The sequence below is a fragment of the Apis florea genome, unplaced genomic scaffold (genome assembly GCF_048593485.1).
Source record: "Apis florea isolate Af1SG1 unplaced genomic scaffold, ASM4859348v1 contig_3158_pilon, whole genome shotgun sequence".
NCBI lineage: Eukaryota > Metazoa > Arthropoda > Insecta > Hymenoptera > Apidae > Apis > Apis florea.
This window is the reverse complement of record NW_028256713.1, coordinates 6,950,783-6,972,482: the sequence shown is the minus strand read 5'-3', so window position 1 is coordinate 6,972,482 and position 21,700 is coordinate 6,950,783. Positions and strand designations below refer to the sequence as shown.

Below are 21,700 nucleotides of genomic sequence, written 5' to 3'. Positions count from 1 at the left end.
TTTGGAATTACTTGGATTTGCCAATTTCTATATTTAAATGTTATGGAAAATCTTATAGAAGATATTTCATTTTGAACTTTACGAGATTATGAAAAAATTCGATGCTTTTACAGTTAATTATTGGCAAACAATCTTAATTTATCTATTCCATTTATTCCAAATCTATGAAAAAATAAACAGAGAAATATTTCTCGCATACAAGAAATATATATATACATAAAAAAAATTTTAAAAATTTACCATCAAATTTACTAGTAGTAACTAAGTGTTCGACACGTGATTTTTCCTGTTCAATTGATCAGCAAATTTCAAACACTGTGAAGTGGGACACGGGTCCAGTTCACGCTCCACTTAGGCTCGCTAATCGAGTTCAGCTTAGTCTATCGTGATCGAAACCACGTTTCGTAATTCAAGCAATTTTAACCAATTTTAGCCTGTTTCCGGCCTGGATCAAGAGCTATCGCTTCGATTCCAATTTTCGTTCACAAGGGGAAAAAAAGAGTTTACTTAACGTAGATATAACGTTCGTTCTACAAGTAAAAATCTAGGGAACCCTAGGATCGATAGGATAATATAATGCAGAGGGCGTGTTACGTGTAATCTCCTGGATTCGATAGTAACATGTTATACACGATATATACGTCAACATTGTAAAATCCATCGATGGATGGGTCAAACTAATCACGTACCGGGTGATGAGATAAATAATTGATGAAAATACAGACAGAAAGGAAATTTCAAATATTTGAATATGAAGAAGAAAAGAAATATCGTCGAATACTTAACAAATATATCTAACATCTATCTAAAAAATTCTTTCCTCTCTACTTATTGTTCGTACTCGAGTTTAAACCTTCTTTTTTCTTTTTTTTTTTCCGTTTGTACCATTTTTATCGATAGTTACTCCTTACTGTTACGTGTATCAGTATAATATCGAACGATATTTGTTAATTTTGGTCGATTTCTACTAACGGACACAAATGTTGTACCCTCGCCTCTGATTGTCAAGCACAAACAACACCAGGAGAAATACATACATATGCGTATATACATATGACAAACATCGATTGATCAGAGCCATCTTTGCGGATGCCAATTTTAGGCCGTTTTGCTCGTTCAAATCATTCATGTCGAGGAATTTTATTTCTAACTGTTGGGTACAAATGTAACTAAAGAAATACGCGTTTCGTTCGTTTGACACGCGATCAATCGATGTGCATGCGTGTGTTATTATCGATCGTTCTTAATTATAACCAATTCACTATTCCACACGACTTTTCGTATTGTTTATAAATCAGAGATTGAAAATTGAAAATTGTCTCTGGATTAAATGGTGATAAGTTGCAATTACACAAACGCATCGATCCATTTCGATTAATCTTTATATATCTTTCAATTTAAAAAAAAAAAAAAAAAAACACGAATATTAACGATAAAGAGTATTCACAAACAAACCTTTCGACTCGAAAGAGGACATCTAAATCACAACATTATCTATTTCCATCAATCAACCATTATTAGACACTTTTATAATATAACACCGCGATACTCGTCGCTGTATTGCACTTGCAACAGAATCAGAGAATCTATTTAATTACCTCTTCCACCCCATTCAACGTCTAAGCGCCTCACGTTTTCCAAACACCGTCGAAAACCCCCATCGATCCCTATGCACATCGAACTAGTCGCCTCGCTATCCTTCCACGCTCGACCACGAACACGAACTATCAACTGAGACCAAACTAAACGCAGCCTCCGCGCGAAACCGATCTACCAAAGATAAAACTGGGACAGTGTGTTACGTAAACCGGAAGTAGACGATAAACCGGCTCATCGACTCGCGATCGAGCGATCCCAGAACCGAGCACAGAATTAGAAATTAAAACTCGGCCGAATAAATGGAATATTCATTTTTGGAAAATTACAATTCTTAAAATTTGAAACTTGCGCGCAATTTCGAGTCGAGATCGAAATTAATTTTATTCATTTTTTTGATTTGATTTTTAAAACGTTAACAGAGAATTTAAATTTAAATTGGAAAAAATCAGGCAGGAAAGTAGTGGTTTATCAATTTGGTTTCTGAATGTAGTTTGAGTATGTAAAATGTACCAGGAGATTATTCGGCGGAGGAAACAATCGTTATTACGAATTTCTTGAAATATTAAACATCTTTTTTTTTTTTTTTAAATATTTTCCGGTTAATTTTAACTTTTGTTGTTATTGCATGTTCAATTATTTTTGCTTCTCACTCGATGAAAATTTAAGAAATTCAAATTTCCACGATATATTTATACCATTTTACATCTCTCAAAAAGGTATAATTATTTAATAATAAATACCTTTACAATTTACAATCGACTATTTATTATAATGTATAATAAGCACTTGTGTTAATATTTTAACACACAATTTCACAAATTATTCCGTAGAAATCTTCTGGAACAACATATATGCGCGTGTTATTCATTTGTTAAAATTTTGTTAATAAACGAAGTTCTCCCGTGTCGAAATTTAATACACTTAACTCCCACGGTATATTGTTGCATTTCGTTAAAACTTTTACCCATTACTATTCATGTTTTCAGAAAACAAAAGGTTGACTGGGTTTGCAGCAAAACTGTTGCAAAATCGTCGCACGGTCGCTTTTTGCATAAATTATGCACAGCCTCGACACGGCGTTAGAAATAGTGACGAGCTTCTGCCGCGATCAATCGGGGTCAATTCCCAACTTCAACTTGACCCGGTGAAATTGATTCTAGGTCTCGTCGTTGGAAACAAGGAAGGAGAATTAAATGGATCGGAAATTCGTGCAAGTTTATTAGATTTGAACGCACAATTTTTCGTTTCCTTCGATCGCATCTTTTAAAATGTATCGCAATAATTCTCAATTCTGCATCGCGAAATTCCTTTCTGATTTCGCTTCTTTTTAGAAAAATTTGCTAAATCGTTCGAGTTAAACGAAAAGACACGTACGTATTCGTGAGATTTTTGATTATTAAATAAAACGGGGTAGGAAAAGGTTCGAACCAACTTCGAGAAAGTGAAAAAAATGGAACGTTTCTTCGATGCTTACTTTCCTTTAAATCTGGAAACCGTTTCGACGGTTAGTTCGAGAAGGAGGAGAAATTAAGAAAAAGAATTCGATTATTTACTCTCCAAAGAGATCCCATATTCCGCACGAACGTGTCCTTTCGAATGCAAATACAAGAGAATCTCATATTAGAAATCGTATTCCGGAGTCAAAAAATCCATTTTCATCGGGCGTAATCGAGCGGAAAACAACTAATTAACTCGAAAGTCAAATATTTCCCCATTATTTATCCGGTATATTTATACCCCCACGGATTCGAATCCACTTTGTAACCGAGCGAAAAAGCGCATAAGGCAAAACGATTCCCCTCACAAAAGAGGGAGGGGGAGGGGAGGGGGGGGGGCGAGGCGAGCCATTTTTACACGCCGCTATTTACACAAAACGCCATTTATTTCACTATTTTTCTAACTTTTCCACCGAAGCTCGGCCAAATATTTGATCCGCAAATATTTGTCGCGCAAATAACCGCTCTCTCGTCTGTTAATATTTCGCCGCCACGTCTCCTCCGCCGCCACGAAAATAACTCTTTTTTCCGATCGAAGAATCTCCCTTTTTCTTTCTTTTATCATCATCATTATTATTATTTTTTCCTGCCTCTTCTCTTGGCGAAACGACGTTCAACAGCCAAGTGTCACGATTTTTGCCGAGAGTGCCTCGAGGGCCAACACACGAGGTCGTGGTGGTGATTGCGCGGGATTAGAGCGACATTACGTTTATTAAATCATTCCGACTCGTTTGTAATCAAGGGAAGGCCGCGTCTCTTGCCGCGAAACATTGTTTCATCAAAGTAATGAAAGATTTAATGAATATTTCAAAGCTGACGGTTTTCGTGCTACACACGGTTCCGTGTTTCTATAGTTAGTTCTTAAGGCTGGATTAATTCCGCTCGCTTTATCTTTGAATCGAATACTTCCGGGCGGAGGAATTTTGTTTTTGAACAGTGTTTCGATGGATGGATGGAAACTAGTTGCTTGTTTACTTTGTTTTTACAGGGAGAGGAAAGATTAAAGCAGAAGGATTATTCGATCCTCTCCTACGATTTTGGAACGTGCAATGAATATTTCTACGAATGTTACGTTGAGAACGTAATTATTGGATAAACAGGTATAAATGTTTCTATTGTTTGATTTCTCTTGTTCCATCGGCACAAACGTTCGTGCAATTATTTATCGTGCAAATAAATTCTACTGTAATATCGTTTTACGTAGGTGTGTTATTATTGGATTATTATACTATCCAAACGTTTCGCCGATAGAATATTATGATGTTATGATAGTATTTCGGTTTTCGAATATTCTTCAGAAACGAAACATTGTGAAGATACGGGAAAGAGTGAACGAGCAAGAATTTAAGGATTGAATTGAATTGTTGTAGGAAAAATGAGAAAACGTTGAATCTAAAATTTGCAGGGCTTCGTTGAATTTTAATCGCAAATTGAACAAGTTTTCACAACGAGTTGGACGTAGGTTTATTAATAAGGGTATAATATATCTGAAAATTCTATCCCTATGGATATAAATTTCGCAGGATTATCCTTAAAAGCTATAAAAATTCTTTAACCTCTGATGAATATATAATATATATTGTAATAAAACCACCATAAATTCAAGATACATTATAAGCGAAAAATTAAAGTAATTTATATTATAGGTAATTTATTATCCTTCAAGCTTCGTAATATAATTCAACAAATTAACAAATCGGATAAAAATCGGTCGAAATGATTCTTTATCGCTGTACAAAATGTATTCCAACTACGCACAATCTTTCTTTCACATCCAAATTTATTCGCTTTACTCGCGTAAATTTCTTTCAATTTTCTCTTTCGCGTGGAATAAATTTTCCACGTGCATACGCGATTTACAAACGCGAGCGTTGTCTCGCATTATTATTCCAAACGATCCTTCCCCTCCTTGCAGAGCAAGAAATTCAGAAATAGAGAGAGAGAGAGAGAGATGCCTGAACATTAACAGGAGCAACCGTGCAATTAGTTCCACCAAGTACGATCCGAGCAAACTTCCCGGTTTCATTGCTCAAAAACACGCGTGTGTTCGAAACAGGCCGGTTGTACATCTCAAAAACCGCGGATGAAATTTCATCGTCCATTAAGTCGAACTTCCTGGAAAGCGAAATTATTCGATCGTAATTGCCACGCCGCCCATTTTTCCTTTCCTGGGGGAAGAATAAGATGGCGGAATGGCGCAAGTGGCGCCCTCCCGGCCCAGAAGGACAGACCTTCTCTCGCCGCAGTTAAGATGACAGATCGAACGGAATCGCGTGCAACGACGACCAGCCAGAAAACAAGTAGAGTGGAAAGAGGCGCGGGAGTAGAGGCGCAATTGCTACCCTAGTGATTTAATGCAACGCGACTGGCAACGATCTTATCCGAAAACTCGTTCCTAGGGGAAACGCCGCCAGATCGCGGCTCGAGAGAATCCGGAAACGTTCGACCCGGGACGATAAATTATTCCGTCGTCAAGTTTCGCCCCCTGTTCTTCCGTGAGACGAATTGCTCGGGCAAACGGATTTTTCCATTTCGCATTTTAGGTTAGGTTCATAGGGATTTTTTTTTTTTTAGAATATTGGAAGAACAGCGCGTGATATTAATCGTTGATTTTTATCCTTTTTCGAAAGTTTGGAAAAGGATCCCATCATTTTATGTTCGTAATGTACGTCGTAGGGTTGACAAGATATAATTATGTTTATATATTCTTGATTATGGAAAATAATCCCGGTTTTTATGGGTTTCGAAACGAAATTTTTCGACTCGGGGAGGAAATTTTCTATTTTCCAAGGTTCTTTTCAAAGAGGAATGGATTCTCGAGCAGGAATTAATTCGAAAGTTTCGCGATCGATCGACGAACTGGTTTCTATCGCTTCCACCCAATTTCTCGTGGCACTACGAAATAAGGGAAACAGGGGGCCGACATTTAGCCAACGTACTGCCGTCTAATACGTTAATGGACCAGCCACCCAGAGACAAAGTCACTCGTTAACTTTCGACATTTTATCGCGAATATCCCCAGCAACCCTTAGTCGCCGATTTTCCTCCCGGGTCATCGCGCAACTTGTGCTTTATATTTTCAAAGCCTTACGCGACCTCGATGTACCATCGAGCATCCGCCTCGAAACTCGATCTTTTATCTTTGAGATTGAAGATCTTCTCTCCTATTTTTCTTGCGATTTTTTTTTTTTTTTTTTTCATTTAAATAAGCGTCGAGTTTCGCCGAGAACAATAATAAATTACAAAAATCATTATCTGTAGAACGTGCCATTTGATTTGAATGCAAATGCAAATGAAATCGATGGAATACGAATGGAATGTATGAAAAAGAAATTAAATTTGTTTAAATATCTCTTGAAATATCCTCGATAGAATAAATTTGTATTCATTTGTAAAATAATTAAAATGATTATTAGATTGTTTATTCCGCCTCGTATAACGTATAGTGTTCTTATCCATTCATTTTCTACGCGGTGTATTAACTTTGAATAAATAACAGGAACACGAAGAACACATATAACATCCATTAATAATCGGTGAAGTGAAAATTTCAGCGAGGGGGCTCCGTTAAATAACTCCGGCCAATTACCCCGTGACACTAACGAGTCAACGACAAGTCGGACAGTTGAATTCCATCCGAACTCTTTCTCTCTCGTCTGTGTACCTTTCCTCGAGGATCCAGAGGGGATATTGTCTCCATTTCAAGCTTGATATCGTGAATTTTTAAATACATATTTTCCAACCGCCTCAATCTCCTCTTCCTTTCATTCTTCACCTCTTCCAAGAAAAGAAGATACGGTGCAATTACGCTCGCCCACAATGTTATCTCGTATCACTTTTCGTTAATTAAACGAATTATTCATATTATTTTTCATATAATCAAACTCTAATGGTTAATTATTTTAACCAACGAATTTTTTCCTCTCGATTTGTCCTCTCTAAACAACTAACGAATCACAAACAGATGCAAATTAGAATTAAATCGAATCCCGTCAACTATTTCAAATTATATTATTCTCTCGGACACGTGTATGGAATGATCGAGTAAAATTTTCGCAGCGTTATGAAAAAGAACAAAGGGGGGAGGGGGAGGGGGAAAGTGAACCCATTACTCAACTTAATAATTTACAAGTCTCGCTAATGAGAGGTGTGTATATTTCCGCGTCACACCCAGAATTCCCCCAGTTTGTAGCGGAGCGACCCCTGTTTGCGGATTCTCTGTACAAAGGTGCGCCACGACGCCGGATTATTCGCAAACAAACGGGGGGCCCTCCACAACGCTCGTTCCTCCTTCCTTCGCTGTCATCGATCATCCGCCATTGTTATCGCGTTCCACCTCTTCTTCCCCCGAGTGAGAACGATTCTTGCGAAAACACAGGGCGGAGAGAAACGAATGTTTCCGCGAGCTAAAAGCTAGTTTCCATACGAGATGTTGCCGCATGAAATTTTAGGTTAGCTTTTGAATGATTGAGAAAGTTGCCTTTTAAACGCCACCGTGCGTTTCCCTTCCGTTGCGTCGAGGCGGTTTTTGGATCGTTTGTTGGATTTATCTCCTTTTTTTTTTTTTTTTTTTCTCTTTTTTTGGAGGACGAGGGATCGTTGTTTGTGCCGCTGCTTTTTTTTTTTAACCCGGGAATTCCTGTTTTTTTACACCGCTTTGTTTTCACAATTCAGGGGAAATCACCTCTTCTTCGCTTCGGTTCGCTACTTTTTTTTTTTAATTAATCGAATATTTTTTTCAGCTCGTTCATTGGACGATTATCGACGATCGTATTTTTTGAAATTCTTTCTTTCCTCTTGTTAATACTTGACAATTGGATACGTTTTCGAACGGCATTAACAAACAAGTTTCCACGTAGCCATTGTTGGTAAATTTCTATTGTACAATCTTTACAATTATTAGATTTAAAAATCTCGTACTCTGTGGAAGTGAAAAAGTTTTCTTTGATTGGAATTTTCTCGATTCTGAAGATTACTGCTTCGATACTTTCTAATACTTTGAAAGAAGAATCTTTTTCAAAAATTGAATTCGTAATACAAAATTCACAATCCAATTTTCAATCGTTCGCGAATGATTTAATACGTTTTACAAATGATCATTTACTTTTCTCATCTTACAAAACTAAATCCAACTAAATTCCAATAAATTACACGGCTCTTCGATATTCCACCACCGATCCCACCCAACAATAACAACAACAACAATAACAATCGTATAAATCCATCGTGCTCGATCGTTCTCGTTGCATTAACGCGGTAAAAGACCGGCTCGTAAATAAATGAGGGTGAAAGCGGGGTCTCCCTTTTTCCGGGTATTAAAAATGCACTTTACCCGATGAATCTTCCGGCTTGCAAAGTTAACACACTTTTGCCTTATACACTTGCGTACATTGCATGCACAGAGGGCGGTGCACAAGCATTCCAAGATACCCGTGCACGCAACCGCCGTTCGGACGGTTTGGTAAACAAGCTGCTGGCTGGTCCCCGACGCTGTAAACGTTCCGAGAAAACATTGATGCAGTGCCGGAAGCTCGGCGAGGAATCTTCCTGTTGGCGAGGAGAACAACGCCGCAAACATGTAAATCACGCGACGAAGCTTTTGGGATAGAAGCTTTTCGATTCCTCTTTCCTTTCTTTGCGGGTTTGGAATTTTCAGATCACTTCGAGAAATTAGCCAAGATTAATTTCTTTTTTTCCTTGAATAAATTTTTAAATATTTCTCAATTTTTGTGCGGGGATTATAGATAAAGTGTTCACGATCCGTGTGTAATTAGTTTCTCGACGTTTCGTTTGTTCCGCGGGAAACTCTAATTTGAACGAACGGGGACGATAGATTCTTCCGAATATTAATTCCTTCTTCCGGGCCAAAGTTGTACCGTGTGTTATCGCGTTGCTAGTATCAACTATTCAGGGGCTTAGATCCGAAACTAGTAACCCGATTCAATCCAAAGTTTCAATGAGTTGCGGGTTTCGATTAAGAACTCAAGTGAGAGAGGAAGGAGGATAGAGAGAGAGAGAGAGAGAGAGAGAGAGATGCTGCACGGTTTTAGATACAATAATTGGCTGTCTGCGATATAAAAACTGCAGGATATACTATTTCTGAATAGTTAATTTGATTACGGATAAATTATAAATATAATTGAATCGAGATTGAAAATTAACCTTTAAACTTTTAATCTAACCTAACTTAACTAAAGTATATAAAATTCCATTATCTTTGAGTCTATCATTCTGTTTTCAAGCGAGTGCATAATATATGATGCATCACCTAAAAGCATTTAATTTCGCCTCATAAAATTTTATGCTATATCTTTTACAGCTAGTTAGTTTTAACTGCATGAAACACTCTGTATACAACTGGGATAATGCAACGACCGAGAATGATCGATCGAGTCGTATAAAGTGATAAAGGAAACAGTCGTTAGATTGAAGACATACCGAGTAAACCATTACTTTGTAAGGATAGAGTTCTATTGCACGAGTTAAGTATCGTACTCAGAGATTGATTTATGTATCGTTCGCTTGGCGAACTTTCAAATTGTAATCGTTAAGGTAACCTAACCTGTATCAGGATCCACGTTGAAGTCAATCGGTAACAATCCACCCATTTTTCTCCACGCTGATTCAACCGGTCCAACTTCCAGCACGCAATTAAACAATTCCATCAACTTCGTAGCCATTTTCTAAGCGTTCCCCGGAAAATTACACTCTGTCTCGCGACGCGACAATAGCTCGACAAATTCGTAACTCACCCAACCGGACAAGCTAACCTACACTCAATGTACAACTCAATCTACACCTGCACTCCGTATACAATTCTATTGCGCACCGTGCACCGTATTTATTCGCGTCGACGCACATTATGGAAACGGTGAAAAGACACGTGTCACGCTCGAAATTGCGTAGAATTCGCTAACGACAAGCGCCAAGGATGCGTTCGGAATATTCGCCGCGAAGGCGAAATAATGGGATTAGCGGGATCGTAATGGCGGCCGACCATGCGCGAGAATGTATGCGCGAGCGTACGTATTCGTATTCGATGGGAAAATTGAATTCGTTGGAATCGCATGTTCGAGCGCGATTCGATTTATTTTAATCGCGTTGTACAGATGGAGCAGCAATCTAATACCAGATACTTACACTGGCGCGAAAAATAAAATTTCGAGTTGCCATTTATGCGTACCAATGTTTCCTAATCTTTTTCATGTTGCAATCCCGAGTTTGTAATATGTAAATTGCAAATTATTATTCAATTCCTCCAAAAAACAAATGATTCGCTTACGTATAAAAACAATATATATATATATATTTAATTCATAATAAATTCCACTCGTAACATATTCTTTAATTTTGAAATTGATCAACATAATTTCAAATTCTGAATAGTTTTAACACTCCATCATCTTTCCATTTTTCAACGTTTCGGAAATGGCAAACTTTTCCAAATCTCGCGACTTGGAAAATGTTTCACAGAGGAATGTATTTCATTTTCTCACGTTGTCCCCGTTCCATGTTAAACGCGGTTGAAACGCAAAATGGACAATCAAGAGTGGGTGGACAGTGGAGGAGGACATTTTGGTCGAAGGCGTTTAATGGGGGCCGCGTTCGCGGGCTAACCGCGACAGTTAGCGAAAATAATCACCGCGGCCAACCGGAACGTCGCTCGACCGGTGTCACCTATGGGATTCAGGGCCATTTTTAACGCAAGGGGTAACCGGTGAAACCGCCGAATATCGAGGCCGTCCGCGAAATGGGCGAATAAAAGCACCGCTACAAGAACTTTTGCGGTCGTCGAGGCGTAAAAATGTAAAATTTTGTCCGTGGCAAGGACAATGAGGAAGATTTCGGCCACTTCTACGTTAATTAAGAAGAAAAACTGGAATTTTTGTCAGAGAGACGAGAAGATTAAAGGAAATTATTATTATTAAATTTTGCGAATTTTGCTTCCGCTCTCGATGTTTAAAGGTAGAGAAACTTGTGATGGAAAAAATTTAATTGCCGGTAAATGTAAATTGACTGGAGTAAACTATAAATAAAATGTATTGAGTTAACAAGCATCGAAAGTTGGAAATAGGAAATTTTTAAATTAATCCTCTTCTCCATCCTTCTCCTACGATCCATTCGATATATTTGCGATAAATGTAAAAACATAACATAATATCTGTACATGTATTTTATTGCGAACAATTTTACCCAACGAATATATTGAAATTTTATTTTCGTTTATTTTACTTTTCCCTTCAATAAAAGAATTTCCAAACGTATATATCTACGTATTTATCTTTCCATTGTATCGATGTTTTTTGCAATTCTACGTGAAAGGATGCATTAAGTTATAATGAAACGATGACGATAAATTGCTCCCCTGTTTTTAATTTCGCAAAATATAATGCATTTCTTGAATGGTTATCGATTCTATTCTCTCTCTCTCTCTCTCTCTCCCTCCCTCCCTCTTTTTTAAATTTATTTCGTTCCACGATCCATTGTGGAACTGTAATTCGACGTTCAATTTATATACAATTATCGCGCTATTCATTTCTATATTAAACATTATTCGTAGGGTATTTAGACAACCTCGGTGGAAACAAACGTTCAACCGATATCGTTTAAAATTTAACGGATTCCCCACGAATTATCTTCCAATTGTCCAACATTCTACACAATCGTCATATAATTAATCGGTCAACGTGTCAACTCTCCATCATTTTCATAAATATTTCCCGAACGTGTACGGAATACGGAGAAGGATGAATACGTAAAAATGGCCCGAAAACGAACTATTTTTCACGATTGATGCGATTCACCGACCGGTACATTACGCGTAACCGAATAAAATTGCTGCTCCCCCATCGACCAATCCGCTTGATCGCAATATCATCTGGATATTAATCGTGATAAAGTGTTGAATCTTCGCGCTTGATGCGGGGTCACGACTCCGGACGCGGTACACATTGCTCGAAAATTGCGCGCACGAAAGCTAAACACCGTAATTGGACATCGTAATAACCCATCTCCAGCCAATGATAATGCTCCCCCGAAATCACGAATCTCGGATGAATAATCTCGTCCGATCGATAACTCCGTTTAAATTTTTTTCTCGATTTAAAAATTTCCGGCTCGAAATTACTTCTCGACAAAGGATAAAAATTTCTAATTTGAAAAAAAATTTGAAAACCTTCCATCTTCCCTTTGAAATCGGTCGAAATTCGAGGGATAATAATTGATCGGTTTGAAATTAGACATAAACGCAAACAAAAATGGAACTCGGGATCCTCTTACCCAAGAGGGCGCCACTGAAAACACACCCCTTCCTTAAAGCAAAGGCGAGAGCTTACAGAAGCGACTTTGGAGGAGACACGGCTTTTTAAAGCTTCCAACAACGATTCCACACGTTATATAGATTTTTTCCCCCCCTCCCCCAGTGGTAAAAGGCTTCTCGATGCGACCTGTGAAAGCGCTTAAACTCGATTCTCTTCTGTCAGCAGGGGACAGAAGCTCGTAAAGAGGTTCCCCGCATAGTCGTTTTCTTGACCCCCTCCCAGCACCACCCTTAATGGCGCTCGTAATTTCGATATGCCTTCTCCTCGTCGCGAAGAAATGGAATCGAGGGAGCACACGTCATAATCATAAATGATATTGTAATTTTCGTTTTCTTTTTCATTCGAACTTAACGCCACACCACTTGTATCCTGTTATTTAGCTTGAGAAGAAAAACGGGCGAATTAATTAATCGGGCGAAGTGATTGAAAAAGAATTATAAAAGAAAAAAAAAAAGAGTTAAAATTGCCTGTGATAAGAATAATCGCAGGTGATTTTTTTTTTTTTTTTACCCGTCACTCGAAAAGAAAGGGGAGGGGGAGAGAGAGGGAGAGAGAGAGAGAGAGAGAGAGAGAGAGAGAGAGAGAGAGAGAGAGAGAGAGAGAGAGAGAGAGAGAGAGAGAGAGAGAGAGAGAGACATAAAAAAATTTCCACGAAGAGCGCAACGGATACAAAGGCGACGCGAAACAGCGGTTTAATTACCAAAGCGGGAGATTTTTCGAAATTTCACCCTCGTCCAACGATCCCTCGCGCAAATTGCCCTTTAAATGACTCTCTAATTACGCTTCTTGGCAGGGTGTAGTCGTTACCTTTCCCCCCCCCTCGAGCTGCGGAACAAGTTTTCGACTTATCGATAAACTTCTTCTCGGTTACTCGGCATACTTTTATCGGATGTCGCGACGACAATCGAGAGAACTTTACTAAAAAGACAATTTTAAGTTATTATGTTGTGTGATTTTATTCTATGGTACAGTTCGGTGATAAATCGACGATTATGGAAAATTCGAATTTATCTTTAAAAAGATCGTGTTTCAGAAGCAGCTTTCGAACTTTAAAAATTCGCCAGAAATAGAAATAAAAATTTACACCGATTCAACGATCCTGTGTTAAGGGTATATATAGAATGTTCCATTTGAATATTTGTATTGAATGATATCGAAAAATATTTTAGAGAAAAACTGAATGGTTTTTGTTGGATCTGAATTGTTCAAAAGAACGTACGAAGATTAATTTTTGCTTTCCATTTGCGCCAGAAAGAGACCATTGTGCATTTTCAATTAATACGTTCTCTTTTCGAGCAAATAATTTTATATTATTTGTAAAAAAAAAAAAAAGAAAATGGAGTTATTCGTTAAAAACGTGAATTCTACCTCGATTCGTCGAAGATGCGCGATAAGAAATTTCCCTTTCCCGGTTTCCAATGCCTGTTTCTTCCCTCTCGCGAATTTCGAGGGACGATGTTTACCATTGAAATTGCAAAATTTGAATGTGAAAGCTATTCAAAGAGTGGCGGATGAAAGAATAATAAAGATGGGTGGGCGAGTGTGGTATTGTTGTTTGGAAGCTTTTTTGCGATTTCTTTTTTTTTTTCTTCTGACTGGTTCACGTTGTTCCTGGAATTCGAAGAAGAAGAGATAATACGAATTGGAAGTACGAGAAAATGTACATAATCGAATCTTTATTGGTTTATTCTTATATTTCTTAGATTTTTCTTTATCTTTTTCTTTTTCTTATTATATGTTTCTAAGGAAAAAAATCGATTTATTTATTGCAATTATTTAGACGAAAATTTACAATTATTCGAAACAATTCGAAATAATTAAGAGGAAAGAAAATGCAAACATGGATAATGCATTTTTGTACGTACGTGGTTCCTTTCTATTGGTTTCTCCTCTTAACCTCTCTTTTTATCGTATCCATTTTTACGTTTCAGAGGTTTATTTTATTATTGTTTGTTACTTCAGTTTGCAGATTTGGTATATTAACTCGTATCGATATGAATTCGTGGAAAAACACAGCGGTATCGCAATATTTATACGAGTAAAATACTCGATATCGGTAATAAAAAATATATTTTTCAGAAAATCACACGAAACTTCGATTATCGTTTCATTCATTCACGAATCAATAAAAATTTATCCTTCCATAGTATCCTCTAATATTTCCATCATTTATTACCCTAATTTTTTTTTATTAAATTATAACAGCTTGAACAATTGCACAACGTATCATTTACCGAACCTCATAAAATAATTCTCTCTTCAGAATTCATTCACAAAGATTGCTCCATAAATTTCGACGAAACTTTCCTACTAAAATTAACCAATCACCGATTAAAATTAAAACCTTAATTTTTCACGAAAACTACGATTCCACGAAAAGAACAGTAAAAGAAAAAAAAAAAGAAAAATCTAATTACATCAACATTCAACAAACTTGCAAACAACACTCACTCCAAAAACACCACCTTTTAAACTCGCCCCCCTCCAATATTTCCCCACGCGCGTCCCATCATCCCTCTGTTAATCTTTATTCATGCCACTTGTTAGTTAACTTCGTGCCCCTCCCCCTTTCCATGTTTTTCGCCGAATCGAACACGACACGCGACAAAACCGGGTCTCTCGATCCGGGTGAATATTCAAAAACCGTGCGCCGAGAGGAATTGATCGGAACGGGTGTCGTGAGCGTAAGCAAAACGAGAAACGAAAAAGAGAGAGAGAAAAAATACACACGGTTATGTGCCGTGTCGCGTTGTCCGTTCCGGTTTCGAAACGGCACGACAAAACGTCGATCTAGCGAGGATTAATTTATTGGCCGCGGGTTTAATATCGTTTCGGTTTCGCCGCTTATCATCACCGCGTCGTAAACACTTATCAAATTCGATATTTGTCGAGAGACAGTGGCGTCGTGTTTTCTTCCGTATCCCATTACCATCGTGAACCAGTATAAAATCGACGGTGTTTATGATAATTGTAGAAAAAGAAATTCGTTTCCTCTTGGAAATATGAATATAATATTTTCGATATTTCTTTTCACGCTTTTTTAAATATTGCGTAGATTAAAATTTTTATGCGATAAACATTTAACGATAATCGTTTCGATAATGGAGTTTTTTTTTTTTTTTTTTTTTTTTTTAGATTTATTTCGCGAACGAACGGAGGAAAATTTAATTGGAATTTATGATTATGTTATAGATTTTATTACATAAATATTTGTTAGAAATATTTCGCGTATACGAATATTTTATAATCGCGAAAGTTTGACGGATTTTGATGGGTTTAAAATGATGATGGAATTTTATTTGTTTCATGATTTTCCAATAATAAAATCGATAACGCTTTTTCCTTTTCTCCCCATATCGATAATTGCTGTTTTCCTATTCAGAATCATTGGAACGATATAATTTGTTGCACCAATTGTAGCTTGATTTTCTTCTTCTTCTTCTTCTTCTTCTTCTTCGATTATTCAATTATTAATTATAAAGGAGCTAACGACTAAAATGAATAATCCCAATAATTCTGTGGGGATAAAAAGTATATAGTATTAGCGACAGAGAGCTTTGATCGTTGAAAACTGGAACAACGTGCATTAGAGACAAAGGCGTGAAAGAAGAGTATCTGACCATCCAGTCTTTTTTATCAACTACAACGTAATGGTAGCGACAGTATATCGTTCCGTTTAGAAAAAGGTTTCTTATTCTGAGAGAGAGAGAGAGAGAGAGAGAGAGAGAGAGAGAGAAGGATCCTCTCCATTCTTCACAAATATCACAATTTCTTTTATATTCCCAATTTATTAATCTTTTCTATTCTATTTCTCGCGTACTTTTGCAAAACCGTAACAGACTTGCAGATATTCATGTTCGAATTAAAAAATTTTACTCGTCATTAGAATCCTTCGAAATATCTCTTTATTCGTATCTTTTATTCTTTATCTTTTAATTTATTTAAACTATCCATAAACGGAGAGAAAAATAAAAATTCGCAGTTTAATCACAAATTTCAAAGCGTGCATACATACGTACCGTTGATTTCGGTCAAGATATTTCCTCACGTGCTGGAATTTCACATCCATAGCATCTTCAACTATATATATATATATACATATATATATATACGTACTGGAAACGAGGATCGTATCTCGCTTTTCGCAGTTACTAAATTTCATCGTTACGAAGACGTGCCCCGTTTACTAATGATTGCGATCATTCAAAGGTATGCAAATAACTTCTACGGATTTTAGTTTACGTAGTAATAACTTCCGGCGTATCTGGCACCGGAATATCCAATAAAACGTTCCCGTGTTTGGATTCCGCCATTTCCCGCGAGAGTTTTCCACTCTAAATATCTTCAATCCTATTTCGATAATTTTCTTCGCGCATTAATCGGGAATTTATCTCGCTAATTATCAATTTTTCTGCGTGTGCACGCGATAATAATCGAAAAAAAAATTTTCCAGCTTAATCGAGCTTTGATAAACAGTTTGTTAAAATTTTTATTTCAATCCAATTTGTTATATATCATAATTTCCTCGTGAATGAACTTAGCATCGTGGCTCCTCCAATTTTGTCCCAATATTTTCCATTCCAACCATTAATATCTCGCAAACGATTAAATCACACGATTGGAGGGGATCGTCCCAAGGTATATAAATCCGATACACGGTGGCCGCGCGTCTGGTTGCGTTTCGAGCGCGGGACAAACGTATTGAGCGGGTCTCAGTCGACCCATAAACGAATAAATAGCGTCTTAATGGGCGGTCGTAAATCGAGGGAATCGACCTCGTCTCGTGGCGCCTCTCGTCGAATTTACGACGCCTGACAAATTTGTTCAGGGGGTTGGAAAGAGAGGGAGAGGGGGAGATTGGGGAACAATGTGCTCGATCCACTTCTTCTTTCTCCTCCCTTTCCCCCCTTCTTGTCCACCCAAGTTTTATAGAACAGAAGAAAGAAAAAGGAACAGTTTGCCACGAATCGTGCTCTCTGACCGAGAGAACTCTTGTCAGATCTTTCGATAAACAATTTCCCTATTGTTCTAGTTTTAGATTATGGAGATAATCGAAGGTATTCTCTAGGAGGGTTGTATTTTGTATCTTTGATTCCATACAATTTTTCTTTCTTTTTTATTTAAAATTTTTTTCCATATTAAAATTCTTTTATTCATATTATTCGACATATGCGATGCTCAAGCTCGCGTATTAATATAACGAAATTCAATAGCTTTTATATCAGGATCTTCAGTTCTAGGACGAAATGCTATCGAATCATGTAAATGGTACACGATATAAAAATTGTATTACACGTATGTTATTTGGTTAAATTTATGCCACGATTAACTCAAATACACTATCATTTTTACATTCGTTAAATTAAATACAAAACCTTGTTGAATTATTCCCTCACGAAATCTTAACCACCAAAACAATTTACTCTACTTTCCATTCTTCGAGCCTCAAAAATTCTCTCGAGTTCCAAGCCAACCTTCCCAAGTTTCCCTCCCTAAAAACCTCGCCCCTGCAAGCAACCGAGCTCAATCAAAGAAACGACAAAGTCGTGGCCCAAACCAGGTCCGCGAACTTAGAGGCGGAACAAGAAGGCGGAGAGGAACGCGGCGATGACAAGGAGGATCGAGGCGAGCAGTGGGGGCGGCGGCATCGTGCTCGAGCAGCTTCTCGAAAGTCGAAAGTCCGTGGCAAGCGCGAACTTGGAAATTAACAGAGGGAAGTCGGTCGAAAGGGACGTCGAACGGAAAGTGGAGTAGTAAATTAATAAGTTTTGGATCGCGGCCAAAGGATGAAACGCCAGAGGTGTCACGCCATGGATCGAAAAGCTTTCCTTAGCTTGACGGGAAGACGGTCGCTTTATCTGTTTGCAAAACGATGACGATGATAGGCATTTCGAGATGGAATTTCAACCACGATGACACGATATACGCGAACGAATGCCAATTATTTTGAGTCCTTGTTTCGAGGAATTAGGATGCGTTTCGAGAATGGTTTTTAAGTATTAGTTGGAGATTTTTAAGGAATTGATTGATGGAATTTCAACCATAATGGCACGATGTACACGAAAAAGTGCCAATGATTTTGAGTTCTCGTTTCAAGGTTCGTGAATTAGGATACGTTTCGAGAATGGTTTTTAAGTATTATTTGGAGATTTTTAAGGAATTGATGAATTGGTTGATGGAATTTCAAGCACGATAGCACGATGTACACGAAAAAGTGCCAATTATTTTGAGTCCTTGTTTCGAGGCACTAAGATGCGTTTCGAGAATGGTTTTTAAGTATTAGTTGGAGATTTTTAAGGAATTGATTGATGGAATTTCAACCATAATGTACACGAAAAAGTGCCAATGATTTTGAGTTCTCGTTTCAAGATTCGTGAATTAGGATACGTTTCGAGAATGGTTTTTAAGTATTATTTGGAGATTTTTAAGGAATTGATTGATGGAATTTCAACCATAATGGCACGATGTACACGAAAAAGTGCCAATTATTTTGAGTCCTTGTTTCGAGGCACTAGGATGCGTTTCGAGAATGGTTTTTAAGTATTAGTTGGAGATTTTTAAGGAATTGATTGATGGAATTTCAACCATAATGTACACGAAAAAGTGCCAATGATTTTGAGTTCTCGTTTCAAGGTTCGTGAATTAGGATACGTTTCGAGAATGGTTTTTAAGTATTGGTTGATGGAATTTCAACGATGTACACGAAAGAGTGCCAATGATTTCCTCGTTTCAAGGTTCGTGCATCAGGATGCATTTTGAGATTATTTCAGGAAATCGGGTGAATTGAGTTTACCTGAATGCCTTCAATGTCGTGCAAAATATTTCAGCCAAAGATGACCCATACCTGCAATCAAACGAAATCAATCTTCAACAATGTCCAATTAACAATTAATTTCTAAAAAAAAAATATATATATATATATATTTCCTTCCGCATCAATTTTCATTCTTAATTGCATCCTTTTAATAGAATCCATTAGACAGAAATCAATTACATATACGATGTAATAATAATTGCACGAATCAATGATTTTTCACGTATCGCTCTCGTCAAAAACAGTATTCGTCGAAAGACCAATTACGTTTCAATGAAAATTCGTCCAATTCGAGTTCTAAAAAACTCGAGCTAATCACACGAATTCGAATCAACGATCCGCAAATGGATAGACGAAGGGATCTCGGCGGTTTCGCGTGACCGTCCTTCCTAATTCAACACACAGCCAACGGGACCATTTCTGTTCATCATCAGAGAAAGAGAGAGAGGGGAGGGGGTTTCCCCGTGGAACTTGGCGAAAGTAACAAGCGTGTTGTTCGGAACTATTCCGCCCCTTCGCCTAGAATTTACACTTCCACTGTTCCACGGCAGGGGGCAGAAGACATTCCCCGGAACAATGTTCCCCGAAATGTCCCCGTTCATCACCGGCTTCATCGATCTTCTTCCTCGAGCGAGACGCAGCTGAAGATAACAAGTGTATCACACAGGATCCCGAATTTCTCTTACACAGAATTCCATCCCCTTGATATCCACCATTCGCTGGGTAATCTTGGATCGAGAGACTTGGGGGAGCTCTTACTTCATACGAATCGATACATTCGATATTTTCTTCTCTTGCCGGGGATATTTTAAATTGGTTTAAATCTGGAAATTTAAAGTATCGCCGATCTTTACATTCGATGTAAAAAATATAATTCTTTTCTCTAATTCTGGTCATGATTAATTCGTTTCATGTTAATTTAAAAAAAAAAAAAAAAAAAAAAGATGATAAATCAATACAAGCTTTCCAAAAATGTTACTTTCGATTTAACCGAGAATTTTACGATTCTCTTATTGCCAATTAAATTTCACATAGTCGCAATTTGTTCGAAAATTTTCGAAAATTCGTTTCGTTTTATGTATATATATATATATTTTTTTTTCTTTTTTTTAATTAATTACGATACACATTTTCCTCGATGTTTAACTTTCATCCACGATTAATCCCGATTCCCGAACTTAAAATATTTCGATCGATAATATTTATATAATCCAAAGTTTCGACAAAGCAGAATTAAAATTATTGCAATATATATATATATACAAGATATACAAGATATGAAAGTTTTACACGAAACGGAATATCGTCTTTCGGAAGAATAATATTCGAATGCGTTTTCTTTTCTCGTTTATCTTTCGAAGCTCCGGTAGAAATACCGGCAACGCCGTTTTTCCATTCCCACCAGAAACATCTCGTTAAACAACGATGTTATCTAAGAGTTAACAGCTCCGTCTCCGGAGTAACAAGCGAAAGAAAATGTCTTAAGGTGTGCCTTAAGTAAGGAGCAACATCCAGAACCGCTTCTTCCACGGAATTTACACACAGTTTTTAGGCTAGTCCTTGCTCCAGGATATTTTTCGAGACCACGTTTACAAGCATCGTTGTTCATAAGATATGAGAATCGCAGCGAGGAGCGGGCAATTTTTTTGTACGAAGAATTTGGAAGATTGTTTCAAAGCGTCGAATTTAAAAACTTGTTTGTAAAAACCTTCTCTTTCTTTTTTAATAATAATAATTTTTAATAGATTCTGCTCAAACACAGAAATCAAGTTTATTCGAGTTTCACTTTTGTATCTTCAAATTTTTTTTTCTTCGAAATATCCAAGTTTCTTTCATTATCCCTTTTTTTCAATACTTCCGAAATAAATATTAAAAAAAAAAAATCATCGAATCGCTCAAAATCTTCCATCCCCAAAATCAAATAACAATTGTACGATAAAAATTCTCGAATAATCAAAAAAACCAAAGCGCAACAAACAAGACGCTCGATCCTTAAATTCCTCCTCCTGTTCGATTCCTTTTTCAATCGCACGTTTCGATCGTCAAAAATTTAAACCCGAAAAAATAAAAAAACTGCCAGAAGCGAAATTCGCGAAATTTCCGCCCGCGCAAGAGAAAACCGCGCGTGGAAACCGGTTTGAAAAACGCTCGAGAATCCAAGCTGAACCGCACAAAAGTTCCCTCTCGAATCGGCCAATTCGAAAAAACCGTCCCTTTTTCAAACCGCGCGTTTCACAAGCATCCTCGTAGTCATCGTCCAATTTTATCCACGTTTGGAAAGGCAGTCTGCGAAAAATCGCCACGGGAACGCGATCTCCATACCCTTGGAAATGGAGAGGGAGGGGGAGGTTATATATATATACATCGATGCTGGCAAAACAGTCGATAAATTCCAGAAATCCGGCGGATATATCTCGGATCCGCAGAAGGGATCCGCAGGCACGGCACTATACGGAAGGAGGGTGGAGGGG

At 37.5% G+C, this 21,700-nt stretch overlaps 1 protein-coding gene across 1 annotated transcript in view; it reads right to left on the bottom strand.

Annotated features, from left to right (window-relative positions):
* Window positions 1-19,237, bottom strand: part of rho-6 (serine protease rhomboid 6) — a 41,506-nt gene extending 22,269 nt beyond the window's left edge. The window contains exon 1 of the mRNA XM_031919899.2: window positions 19,209-19,237. The gene's annotated coding sequence lies outside the window, so the exon portion shown is untranslated. The remainder of the gene's footprint in view (window positions 1-19,208) is intronic.
* Between the last annotated feature and the right edge of the window lie 2,463 nt (window positions 19,238-21,700).